Source organism: Lactuca sativa, chromosome 1 (assembly GCF_002870075.4).
Source record: "Lactuca sativa cultivar Salinas chromosome 1, Lsat_Salinas_v11, whole genome shotgun sequence".
Classification (NCBI taxonomy): Eukaryota; Viridiplantae; Streptophyta; class Magnoliopsida; order Asterales; family Asteraceae; genus Lactuca; species Lactuca sativa.
This window is the reverse complement of record NC_056623.2, coordinates 35,017,682-35,032,371: the sequence shown is the minus strand read 5'-3', so window position 1 is coordinate 35,032,371 and position 14,690 is coordinate 35,017,682.

Sequence of the window (14,690 nt, the reverse complement as noted above, 5' to 3'; positions counted from 1 at the left end):
GTTGAGGATTTATGGTGTGTAGTCGATAATTTAATTGTATATGTTGAAAAACTACGCCCCATGAATGTAGTAATGACCCTTTAAAATCAAGAGGTTGACAATCAAAGACAACACCAAAATTGTTCTAGAAAACTCGAAGGGAATGTATTGATAACTTTTAAGATGCATATATAAAAGCGTACATAGAACTCTATGCTAAATTTGGCTTGATGTTGCTAAATTTCTAAACATTAAAATCAACATCCATTTTTCCTAATTAACCTCCAAAATAAACTAGTGAAAAATACAAAAATTAAGGAAATCAAATATTTATTAAAAAACATTATAAAACAAAATAAGGAAATAAGCCAAACTTGAGGCCTAAAACGGTGGAACTCGACAGACAACATTCAACTATTTTGTTTTGTCAAACGAGGGCATTGTTCTGACAATGTATCGCATGCCTCAAAACTCTATACTGATCAAAAGTTATGTTTATTTTAAGTTGTGTATATTTTAGTTTTTCTCACATTTGTCCATTAATACATGAGTTTAAGGTGCTGTTTGTTTTTTCTGATGCAAAATGTATGCAGTCTGCGGACCACATCTACGGAACTCTGCAGTAGAAGAGGTAGACCAAACGTCTGCAGTCTGAAAGAAGAAGACTGTTTGTTTTTTAATATCTGCAGACTGCTAGAATAAATTAAAATCTAATTAAACTGATTTTTTAAAAAACTTAATAATTTTATGACTTTATTATAGATAATTAATAAATATAGATCGATTTTTATGTATTATTGTATAAAAAGTGAATAAATTGGTACGAATTAACGTATATATTTGATAAAGATCAACAAACTTTGGTCGTAAAGATATACCTAAACATTGTAATTAAGGATAAAAAAATTTAACACAGTAAAATTGATGGAAAGAAACTTTGATTTTAAATGAAAATTTCAAATTTTTTATTTTAACTTTTCAATTAAATTAATTAAAAAACTAGCCATAAATATTTATTCCAAGAAATGAATGATATATCATTAAATAATGTTTATAAAATTTGGCACAAAAAATATAAGATATTATTACAATTTCTTTTTCATATCTATATAAACCGTTCTAATAACCATTATTGTAATTAAATTTTTATTTATAAATTTGTTACAAAAAGTTATAATTGTGGCGTCGAACATTTTTTCTTTAAGTATTGCAACTTTTTTTTTCCCAAATTGTTTATTATAGATAAAGTTAGAATAAATTTAAGTTTTTAAAATTATATATATATATATATATATATATATATATATATATATATATATATATATATATATATATATATATATATATAAAACTAAATTGTATGTGTTTTTTGGGCTAGAATATGCCTCAGAAGCTTTGATGACTCTAATCTACATCTGCGCCAAGAAGAGGACGTGCAGACCTTTTTAAATTTGCAATCTTCAAAAAAACAAACAGTCTGCGAAACTTAATGTTTGTGCGTGGTTTGCACGGCACGTACAAAATAGGTTAAGAAGATCCGCAGACAAAAAATACAGCACCTAAGGTGCTGTTTGTTTTTTCTGAGGCAAAATGTCTGCAATCTACAGACCACATCTGTAGATCTCTACAGTAGAAGAGGTGGACCAAACGTCTGCAGTCTGAAAAAAAAAAGACTATTTGTTTTTTTAACATCTGTGGGCTACTAAAATAAATTGAAATCTAAATAAACTGATTCTTTTAAACTTCAAAGTGACTTTTTAATATTTTTATGACTTTGTTATAAATAATTAACGAATCTAGATCAACTTTTATGTATTATTGTATAAAAAATAAAAATAAAAATGACATGAATTAACGTATATAATTGATAAAAACCAACAACTTTGGTTGCAAAGTTACAACTAAACATTATAATTAGTGATCAAAGAATTTGATATATAAATGGATGAAAATAAACTTCGATTTTTTTTTCAAGTAAATCCATTAAAAAAGTACCATAAATATTTTCTCGAGAAATTGACGATACTGTATTAATTAATGTTTTATAAAATTTGGCAAAAAATATAAGAATATATTATGATTCTTTTCATATTTATATAAACAACTTCAACAACTATTATTGTAATAAATCTTTATTTATAAATTTATCAAAAATATTATGTTTGTATCGTCGAATTTTTTTTAAGTTTTGTAATTTTTTTTTTCAAATTATTTATCACTAATAGAGTTGGAAAAAATATAAATTAAAAAAAAAACTTTAAAAAAATAAAGATATATATATATATATATATATATATATATATATAGAGAGAGAGAGAGAGAGAGAGAGAAAGAGAGAGAGAAAATTGCAAAAATGGTCCCTGTGGTATGCAAATTTTTGGGGTTTTAGTCCAAATAGTGACTTTTTTGGTTTCGTAGTCCTTTTGGAGTGGTTTGTATGTGAAAATGGTCCCTCCGAAACTTGAAATGACTATAATACCCTTAGGGTATTTATTTTTCATTTTTCTTTCATTATTCTTAAAATTTAATATTTATTTATTTATTTTAACAATTAAAAAAATAAAAAAGGTCCCACCTCTCTCTCTCTCTCTCTCTCTCCAGTTTCAATACGCAAAGATACAACCCACCATCATCTTCTTCATGACCCTCGTCTTTTTCAAACCCTAACTCCTCACCACCATCTCTCTTTCTAGTCACCAAAATCAACTACCAACACCACGATCAGAATTCAAGACTTGTTCATGTTGCAGATTCGGTGAGTTCCCAGTTTACCCACCTAGATCGTATAAGGATATGGTGGTGTCGGAGATCTACAGTAGCAATTAGCATTTACTCTCGTTCCCTCTCTTCCATTTTTGGGACACTTTTACAACAATCTTCAAATCTAAGTTTTACAAGACAATAAGTAGTAGTGCTTTATGGAATTGCTTTATGAAGTTCTGGGGAAAACCAAACCCAAGGGAAACTTCAGCGATCGATGTTTGTAAATGGTTGTTAGGGGGGATAAAGCTCGATTGAGCATATAGGATACACAAGTGAATTCATTCTGAAAACCCTAAAGTCTCTCATCTTTGATTTCAAAATCAAAACCACAAACCCTTTCTTACCCGATAATTCCTAAATGAAAATCCTAGGGCTCTTTTGCACTGTCATGACCCAGATTGAAAGTGAATCAACACTCTGTTCTTGGTATAAACAATGGGGTATTTCAAGTTTCCAACTGCTTCATCCCTTGCTGATATAGGTGTTCATATGTCCTCATTGGTGTGTGGTTCTTGTATCTCGGGATTGGATTGTGCTGACCACATACTAAACAATTTCCCCTTTCCTATATCAGTTAGAGAGAAGATATTTTTCATGGTGCAATATGGATGTTTTTCACCAAGAATATATACGAAATAAAATGAAAAGAAGTGTGAGCTGTTGGACTTGGGATTGAACGAGTTGTGGTTGGACCTGGGATCAACGACATTGATTAATTGTTTAACGATCAGCAAGAAATTGAAAACAAGAGGGAGGAGTTGTACTCGGTCACTACCTTAATATTTTCAAGATTTGATGTCCAAATTTGATGTTGTTTGGTGGTGATTTACGGTGATCAAAGTCATCAGTGGTGGTTATTGATGGATGCAGCGACAGTTCTTGATGGGTTTTGGTGGCAAGCTCCCAAAACCGGAGGAAGGCAGTAAATGGTGGTGTTTTGAAGCTTGCTTGACGGATTTTAATGGCGGGGATATAAGGTAGAGTTGTGGTGGATGGGTTCAAAAGAAAGAGACAAAGACAAATGCTTCACCTTTTTGAGTAAACCACAGTGGACCGGGAAGAAAAGAATTCAACAGGTTTTCTTGAGAGAGAGAGAGAGAGCGAGAGAGAGAGAGAGGACCTTTTTTATTTTTTTAGTTGTTAAAATAAATAAATAAATATTAAATTTTAAGAATAATGAAAGAAAAATGAAAAATAAATACCCAAGGGTATTATAGTCATTTTAATTTTCGGAGGGACCATTTTCACATACAAACCACTCCAAAAGGACTACGAAACCAAAAAAGTCACTGTTTGGACTAAAACCCCAAAAATTTGCATACCATAGGGACCATTTTTGCAATTTTGTCATATATATATATATATATATATATATCTATATATATATATATATATATATATATATATATATATATATATATATATATATATATATATATATATATGTGTGTGTTTTTTTAGGCTAGAAGATGTTTGAAGATATTAGATGTTTGAAAATATTAGAAGACTCTCGTCCACATATGCGCCAAGAAGATGGCGCGCAGACATTTTTAGGTCTGCAGTCTTAAAAAAAACAAACAGTCTGCTAATGTTAATGTATGCATGTGGTCTACGCGGCACAGACAGAAGAGGTCACGCTGATCTACAGATAAAAAAACTAACACTACCTAAGTCTTCAAAAAAGTTTGAGATGGCAACTTAAAACATGATTACTAATTTGTAATATTATCTCTGAGCAATATTTCCCAACGTTATCATCTTGTAATTCTTGTGCGATATGAACATCCTAACTAGGGATGAGAATTTGGCCCGAAAACCCGAACCGAACCGAAAACCGTATCGAACCGAACCGAATTAGACCCGAATAAGCAATTCGATTCGGTTTTCGGGTAATTAAATAAGTCTTATTCGGTTTTCGGGTTATTCGGTCCGGGTTACCCGAATAAGGGCTTATTCGGTCCAAATGGACCGAACCGAATATGAAAAGTCATATATTTTTTTTTCCACCTGCACGATTGCTTATCCGGTCTTGTGTTCTATCAATCATTACCCAAAATACCCACGTAATGTTTAATGTTTAACTTATATACTTATAGATAGTTTTTTAGGTGTTTTGGATGTTTAATGTTTAGTATTTAATATGTTGCTTAATAACTATATCTTAAGATTGTGGTGGTTGGATTTTACATTTTATATATCAAGAATAGTTAATCCGTGTTATTCGTGCTTATCATAAGCTACAAAATTCATACAAAATACAATATGTATAATCATATTGTAAATGTTATTTGGGTTATTCGGCTCCTTAATCATCTTGTACATGTTATTTGGGTTATTCGGGTCGGAACCGAACCGAACCGAATAATACCCGAACCGAACCGAACCTGTATTGCTTATTTGGTTCGGTTTTCGGTTCATACAATTACCCTTATTCGGTTTTCGGTTTATTCGGGTTCGGGTCGGTTCGGTTCGGTTCGGTTCTGACCCGAATAACATCCCTAATCCTAACATTTGTATAAGATAAAAACATTCGTAAGGAGTCCATGTTGTATCATGAAATTACTAGCAACAAAAATTATTAAAACATAATTGTACTTGAAACCTGTTGGAATTGATTACTTGAAAAATTATTGTTAATGGTTTCACAATAATTTCACCTCCAATTTTTTTTTGTTATTTTTCATTCAGATTATTTAACAGAAAACGTGATTTTTATTCACTATTTAATTGTGTGTTGTGCGAGGGTGTGGACCTACAAAATTTTCATTCACTTTTATTCGTTTGACCTAAAAGAAATCATAAATTTTATTCACACTAGTTCAACTATAAACATTAATATCTAGTGATTTTTTTTAGAAAATTGAGTAATATAACCCATTTTTTTTAAAAAAAATAACCAATAATTTAAAACATATTAAATATGACCATTATGTTCGGAACAGGGGAAAGGGCGGTTTTAGGGTGGGTCACTAGTGGCAACAGCAACTCCTGATTTTTCCGGATACAGTAGAAAATTTTTCGAAATTTTTATTTTTTTTACCATCGTACAACCACTAACTTTCCCGTGATACCCCTACTGCAAAATCCTGTTTCCACACTTGACCGGGGATTCCGACGAGAACTCCGGGGTACCGGAATAACATTCCGGAACGGTCACTTTTTTTGTGTGTTTATTTATGTTTTTTTATAAAAGGTATATATTACAAAAAAAAAATCATGCTTGATAAGTTTTAAATCTACCAAAAATAATAATTACATAAATCTTCCGAAACTAAGTTTTTTTTTTAAATATACCAAAACTAATAATTATATAAAAGTAAAAATAGCCCTTGTGTGATATGTTTTAAAAAATATTATACCGTTCAAACGGAACACTATTTTTTCTTAATTGCTCAAAAAAATCGTCAATCGTTTGCGATATGATATGGCTCGGGTTTCGGTTGAACGCTCCATCTTGTATGATTTCTTCACGATCAACATCTCAATAAACCAACACAAAAACACACCATAATGCCCTTTATTGTTTGACTATTGTGGTACGTATGTGCCTTTTTCAAGAGTGAATTTGAAACTCTCTAAGAGTAAGGTCAGTACATCAGTGGGTTTGGTTCCTCAATAGTTGATATCCACTAAAAGTTTGTGGATACAGCTCGCTGTCAACCAAGAAGTTATTTTTTTTTCAAAATAATCGTCCACCTAGTGACTATCGTATATAGGTATTTTGAATGTCTTCAAATCTAAAAAATCCAAAAAACAGTGAGATGGTGGTATATTGATAGGGATGTAAAGTTGCACAAAAGGTTGGAATTAAGTAATCATCAAATAACATTTTATTATAAATGACTATTTATGTTGGTAATGTAATCGAAACACAATTATACCGCATCACACTCAGACCAAGCTGGGAAATGGATCTATCAGCAATGTGAATCCAGTCAGATGAATCTATGCTAAAAGTTGATGGCACAAACATCCATCGACGTCATCAGGTCTACCCTTTATTGACAATGAGATCCACATCATGATGTGTTGCCAATCATCACGTATACAATAAAGTAAGTATTGTTATTAGAAGAGTATTATGTAATGATCACATAATTATATAACTTACATCGCATTCCAATTAGCCCGCGTGACTATCCCCATATAAGCGTGTCCAAAACTCAATTGTCGGTATATCAGTGATATATAGGTGCGAAAACAACAACGAAGCATCTCGTTCTTTATAAAGTGTGAATGGTAGGGCCTAAAAGACTGTCCAACGATGTTGGTTGTTGGCATGCAATACATTTCTTCTTCATCTGTATCAGTGGGGACTTACACCATATATATATATATATATATATATATATATATATATATATATATATATATATATATATATATAACTTTTTCATGTATAGAATGACTAAGAGGTGCTGCAGACATTTTATATTATTCCCGGGGAATCACTTTTAAATCTGATGAGTCATTATATGTTGACATATACTCGGGTCCGTCATTTGGCAACTATTAAGGTGTACCTAACCAATAGCCATGCTCCTAGAACTCATTGTTATCTATGGTACCACCATTGTAATGCTTGCTTCCGTTTAGTTATTATAAAAAAATGTAAATAAATGTTAGAGTAATTCAATATATTTAAACAGGGAATTATTAGCATTTTTAATTAATTAAAATGATATTTTAAGATTTTTGACAAATAATGGTTAATTAATTAAAATACTAAATAAATAAGGTATATTAATAATAATAACAATTTAAATAAATCAATTTACTTAATTAATTAGAATGTATAAGTCCAGGGGTGTTTTGTGCATTTTTCCAAAATCAATTTTGAATGGATTTTTCGAATTTAGGGTATAAGTTGCCATTAGACTGAACCCCAGGGACCATAGCTGTTAATTTTTGAAATCTGGATGTCTCATTCTGGTTGAATGTCGCAGATCACTATTGTCATCTTCCCCGTTTATGGCATGTAATAGGGTATAGCCTAGCTCGAGGCTATGAATATACCCTCGTCATGCCGAACCAAGTATATGTCGAACCAAGTATATACCGAACTAAGTAAATACCGAGTCAGGTATGTACCGACCTATGTGCAATTACCAAACTACAGAAAATAACGATCAAGATACGAATTGACGTCACAATAGTGTTGATAGTTTCATTTTATTTACTTTTTTTATAGTTTATTTTCGCACATTTCATTCGCGTTTTAATTAATTTTCATGCATATATATATATATATATATATATATATATATATATATATATATATATATATTGTTATTTTATGATCATTTCGGGTATTTTCTAGTTTCCTGAGCATAAGTACAAATTTTTCGGAGACTAGCGGAGAGAAATCTTTAGGAGGCGATTGGACTTGGAGGACAACGAGGATTTTGGGTTTGATGGATATGGAGGTGATTCATGGAGTGGGATTGTCAATTACTTGAAGGCTTAGAAGATTTGAACTTTATATTTGCAAGGCACGATAGAATTTTCGAATGTGTGGAGATCGATGATTGGGAGTTTGTGGAAGCTATGAGTGATTTGGAGAAGGCAAATTGGGCTCAAATTGAAGAAATCTTGAAGAAAAACGGGCTAGGAACTGATTGGGCTCAAGCTGGGCAAATGGGCTAAGCTGTGAAGGCCCAAGACTTGAAGAAAGTCGAAAAGTCGTAACCCTCATGCGGCCTGCGTAAGGTTTCCACGTGGCCCACATGGATTCCTGCAAGGGCATTTTCGGGATTTTGTTTGGAGCTCTATATTGGGAAGGTTGGTGTGCCTCTTTAGCCTTATCTTGGGCATCCGATTTTGACACATTCTCTCGGGAGTTTAGAAGACTTTTGAAGGCCAAGAACACCTCAAGAACATCATCTTTTCATCTCTTAATTCTTGTAAAATGTTTGGGTACAATCTTTTATAACTTTGTTTTCTTAAGTTTAGCCATGCTTGGCTAGACAAATTTTGGTTGACTTTGGTGAAATCCTTTGACTTTTTGGTTGAATGTTGAAGATTCCATGAACTTGTGTTTGAATCTTTATGAGAATTTTTTGTGTTTTAACATCTTATCACTATTTGTATGTTTTTATTCATGATTTTAATTGTGTTTGTGGTGATTAGTTGGCTAATTTCTTGATTAAGTAAAAGATCTTCAAATTAACAAGCAACAAGTGATTTTTGTATTAGTTTTACTTCACACAATCATCAAAACATTTTCTCCAACATGGTAGTGAAATCATTTGACTCCTCTTGGATTTGGTGATTTTTTGGTTCATAATGCTAGTTGATTTTCACTAATTACATTATTAATGGATATTGTGACTTTGACTAAGAAAATTGTTATGTGCTTCTCTAACCATTTTAACAACTAAGAAAAGTCTAGGTAATCTCAAGCTTCTTGGATTACCATAGCCAAATTAGATATTTAAAACAAGTATTGCACCATTGGATTCTAATGATGTGTTTATCAAAAGTCAAAGTGAGGAAACCTTAAGTCAACCATCTTTTCCATATTGATTTTATATCACAATCTTGTTTTTGTTAAATTGTCCATTTAAATCTTAGTTTAGTTTTTAGTTTATTTCAAGTATTTCAAAAGACCAAAACCCCCCATTTTTATTTTTATTGTTATTTAACAAGTATTTTTACAAAAAGATTTTTCATACAGTTATAAAATTGAACCAATCTTCGTATATTCGACCCCTCTATCACTATACACTATTTCAGTGTAGAAGATTTAGGGTTATTAATTTTGTTGGCCTCGACAACCACCAAGTGTTATAGTACACTGAGACTCTAAGAAAATAGCATGTATTGTGATGAATGACTGATAGATCCTTTGATCAACGAGAAATAGTTGTTAAGCGACTAACAAGTACACACAAGTGTACCTTCGGACATACGACCATTAATACTGTAACACTCCATTTGAAATTAAAATAAAATAAGTACATAAATAATGAATTCAAAAACCTCTAGATGTAAATTATATTCTATTTTATATTACTGTAGCCAAAATCAATAATAATTTAGCAATGTGTTGGCTTTGCAGAGTTAAAAGTAATAATTTTGGAATTGGGGATTAAAAGTGTAAGTACGGACTGGTTTTGTAAAGACTTTCAGAAGTCAAGGGGTGTTTGGTAAATATTGGACATAAATTTAAAGATTTTGGAGGCTGAGGGGCTGAATGGTAATATACAGACTTCAGTTGAAAATAATTTGTAGAGGAGGGGCTGTTTGGTAAAATATTAGGCTTGTTATGAAAGGATTTTTAGAGATTGGGGCTAAAAGGGTAAATTACGGACTTAAGTTGAAAGAAAAAGGAGAAGGAGGGACAAATTGCGTCATTATGGGATGAAGTTTATGTGAGTTGGGGTATATAACCCGTCAACTCCCCGTAACCCTAACCCTAGTAGCGTTCGCAGCCGCCACCTTATACCTCCCTTCACCTCTAGTCGCCTCTCCCATTTCTACTATTTCCGGCCGCCGCCTCCTAGCTACCGGTGTCGCCAATCAAAGCCAAACCGTCGGTGCAACCCCCTTCATCTGCCGTTGTGGTCATTGCTGCTACTCCGGTTCAACTCTTCGCCATCTCCTTCCACTATTGCATCGCCGCAAGCAGCTTTCTACCCTCCTTCGTTGCTTCTTCTTCGTCCATAGCTTCGTGACGACTCGCCGCTGCGTTGCACCCATCGACGACGTAGTCGCCATCGTCCGTCGCCGCCGCTAACGCCGATCGTAGTGCTTTTGTTCCGTCGTTGTAGTCGTCGTATGCCACCAGGTGGGTGGTGGTGTTCCTATTCCGGGCAAAGCTTGTGGTTCTGCTGTTAGTGTGTGTGTCGTGGGTAGTATTGCTTGGTCGGACTTCACGAGAAAGCCACCACCACCGTGAGGAGGTGGCTGTCACCTTCTACCACCACCTGCTACCACGAGGGTGGCTGTGGGTGTGTGTTTTGTAACATCCGGATTCCCAGGTATATTATTTTATTCTTTTATATTGAATTTTGGAGAGAGACTCGGCGAGTAGGAGCCCCGACTCGCCGAGTTGGATCGCGATTTGGAGTGGTCCGATTAATGAGTGGACTCGGTGAGTCCATGAGTGGACTCGGCGAGTCCACGCTGTTTAATGAAACCCTAATTTCTAGGGTTTGCACCCTATTTAAAGGCCCTTATGGCCTTCATTTGTGGCCACCAGTCCATTGAGAGAAACCCTAGAGTGCTGGAGCGTTTTGAGAGAGAAAAGAAGCCATTCTTGACCTTTGAGAGAGAAAAGAACCCTAGAGTGGACTTGCCGAGTTGGGGGAATAACTCAGTGAGTCGGGGGGGGGGGGGGGATTAGAGGACTGGAGTTCAAAGTGGAACTCGCCGAGTTGATCTTGAGACTCGGCGAGTTGAGTCGGGGTGGCCCCGCGATTCATGCCAAGTGTGACTCGTCGAGCAAGGGGAGGAACTCGACGTGCCAAGCGAGACTATAGAGTCAGTGGACACGTGTAGACTCGCCGAGTCGCCCAAGTGCACTCGACGAGTCAAGTCAAAGTTTGACCGTTGACTTTTGTTGACTTTTAGGATTTGGTCAGCAATGTGGCCTTTGAGTCAAAAGAGGGGTAAAGTGGTCTTTTGCCCTTCTGAGGGTACCAAGAGAGGGTTGAGTCTAGTCCCGCGAGATATATTTATGAGAGTATTTACTTTATGTGATTAGGCGGAGGCTAGATCGTATTTCTGCCGAGTCAGAGATTTACTGAGACACCTGAGGTGAGTCTTCTTACCGTACTGTACCTGGAAGGGTACCTATGTGTGACCAGAAGGTCTGGTATGCTATGAGATATATGTATCGTATGCTATGAGTTGCCTGTTTATATGCACTATTTATGTGATATGTATGCTATGCTTGATATGGGCCGGAAGGCATTATGATGTGGACCGTAAGGTCAGGGAAATTATGGACCGGAAGGTCGACATGTGTAGGACTGGAAGGTTTACCGGGTTGGGACGGAAGTCCCCTGAGACATATGGACCAGAAGGTCGTGTGGAGTATGGCCTGGAAAGGCGTATGTGTGTAAGTGGTATTTTGGGGAACTCATTAAGCTTCTTGCTTACAGTGTTATGTGTAATGTGTTTCAGGTACTAGTGAGGACCATGGGAAGGCGCCGACATGACTCGTACACACACAGGCGGATTTGGATATGATTGATCTTGGGATTGATATGTTTTTGTATCACGACTATGTTACATTGGATTTTTGGTTTGTCTTGAATGAAATTATGTTTCAAAGAAATGAAAATTTGGTTTAAAATTTTACATTGTTACAAGTTGGTATCAGAGCCTTCGTTTGAGGGATTCGGATGCACCTTCGGGCGTAACTGAACTCAAACCGAGGATTTGAGAAAATTTTCAAATGATAAAAATTAATTTTTCTAAAAAGCAAAAGGTTTTGAGACAACCAGAGCGGAGCAGTGTGTACGGTCAGCCAGCGCCCGAACGGTGAATCCCCAAAATGCCCTTACGTTATGTGTTATGAGATATGATATGTTATATTATGCATGCTAAAGTTGGCTAGGTATTCATATTAGGACAAGAGTGGCCTGATTTTGTGATGCCTTAGCCTAGGAAGGATTGTGCTGCTATGTGATGCTTGAGAGTGAGTAGGTAGCAGTAAGGGGTTGATAAGAGGTCTACTCAAGGGTAGCCTATGCCAGTGAGAGATAGAGTACTTGTGATCTGGGATCCAAGGAGGAGGACTTAGGGTGAATACTGATGCGGTGTAGGTGGTAGTATAAGGGCCCGTACTACCAAAGACACCGGAGCAGTGCACACTCTAGGTAAGAATCCTTTGGATACTAAGGATCAAGTAGGGTTGAATTATCGAATGCAGGCATGCTCGAATGAGTCTTTGATATTGTTGTGTTATATTTCAGAGACATCATGGTTGGGACACGCCACAGACCTGAGGCGAGCGGTGTGAGTGACGAGGAGCTTCGTCAGATGATTCACGATGAGGTGGCTGCGGCGATTAGGGCCGAGATTCCGGAGATGTTTGGGTCTATCAAGACCACACTGATTGAGACTTTCGATGAGCGGTACACCGCAGTGACTGAAGCTGCAGTCGCTGCAGCTACAATAGATGTGGCTGCTTCTAGGCCTCAGGGAGGTGACTCGTTGTTGTTCTGGGAGTTTAGCAACACGAAGCCACCCGAGTTTGATGGGACGCAGGACCCGATCGTTGCAACGAGATGGATTGCTGATATTGAGGGATGCTTCTATACGTGTTCATGTCCGGAGCATCTGAGGGTATGGTTCACTTTGAACCAGCTTCGCTTGGGAGCGAAGGATTGGTGGAAGTTCGTGACAACGAACTTCACTCTTGCAGAGATTTCAGCGGTGACCTGGGAGAGGTTCACCATCATGTTCAGAGACGAGTATGTTCCCCCGGTGGAGAGGGAACGGTTGGTTCAGGAGTTCTTGAACCTCAAGCAGGGTAATGATTCGGTTACTGTGGTCACCCGGAAGTTTCATGAGAGGGTGATGTTCTGCCCTGAGCAGGTGTCTTCTGAGCAGGCACGGATAAGCCGGTATTTGGGCATTCTGAGGAGGGAGATTCGGGAGTTTGTGTCGAACTCGACGTACTGGACATTTGCTGAGCTCCAAGCAAATACCCGGAAGAGGGAGATTGAGTTGGAGACTTAGGCCAGGGAGGAGGCCGAGTCTCAGAGGATAGATCGGCGGTCGGCTCAGTCTCATTCGGCAGCCAAGCGGACCAAGTCCACTGATTTGAGGACTGGAGGCCAAAAGGGCCGCACTTGCAGGAAGTGCGGTAAGGGTCATGAGGGTGCCTATCGATCGGGTGCTTGCTACAAATGTGGCAAGGAGGGGCATATCGCCAAGGATTTCCCCAAGGGATTCATGGTTTGCTTTCATTGCAACCAGACTGGCCATCGGAAGGTCGAGTGTCCACAGTTGCATCAGGGATCAGCACAGGGATCTGCACCTGCTGCTAAGGTTACCGAGGTTCGACCGGTGAAGGCCGAGGCTCCGAAGGCTCGTAGGAGAGCTTTCCAGTTGACTACGGAGGAGGTCCGCGCAACGCCCGATGTCGTGGCTGGTATGTATTTTGTATTTATCTTTCCTTTTTGAGATCTTGTGCTTATATGATGGTATGCGTAGGTACTTTTCTTATGAGTTATGTACCTTCTTTAGTGTTATTTGACTCGGGTGCGAGTCGGTCATTTATTTCCTTGGCATTTAGTCAGCACATTAGTATCCGTCGAGAGGCATTGAGTCGACCTCTGCGAGTTTCCATAGCTGATGAGCGAGCAGTGTATGCTACGGATGTGATTCGAGGATGTATCCTGGAGATTTTCGGTATGGAGTTCCTGATAGATCTGGTCCCGATTGCGATAGGGGACGTGTGTGTTATAGTGGGCATGGATTGGTTGAGACGATTTGGAGCTGTTATAGACTGCGTATGTCAGTTGGTGACGATACGAGACCCCAGTGGGGGAGTGCTTACGGTGTATGGCGAGGGAACCCGATGTGGGTCAGCGTTTTGCTCGGCTGCCAGGGCGAGACAGAGTTGTGGCAAGGCAACAGTGCATTCGTAGCCTATGTGTTGGACACGCGAATGGCCGCGGGGAGGCCAGTGTCGATTGATGAGGTTCCGATAGTGTGCGAGTTCCCGGATGTTTTTCCCGAGGAATTGTCGGGTGTGCCTCCCGAGAGGCAAGTGGAGTTTCGTATCGATTTGGTTCCGGGAGCAGCACCTATCGCCAAGGCGCCTTATCGCCTCGCGCCGCTAGAGATACAGGAGTTATCTAATGGGTTTAATACAAACAATCCTATGTGTGCATGCAACCCTAGAATTGGATCTATGTTTTCACTATTAGATACACAACATTATGAACACATAATAAAACCCTAATGATGATTACTATTATCGAAATTCA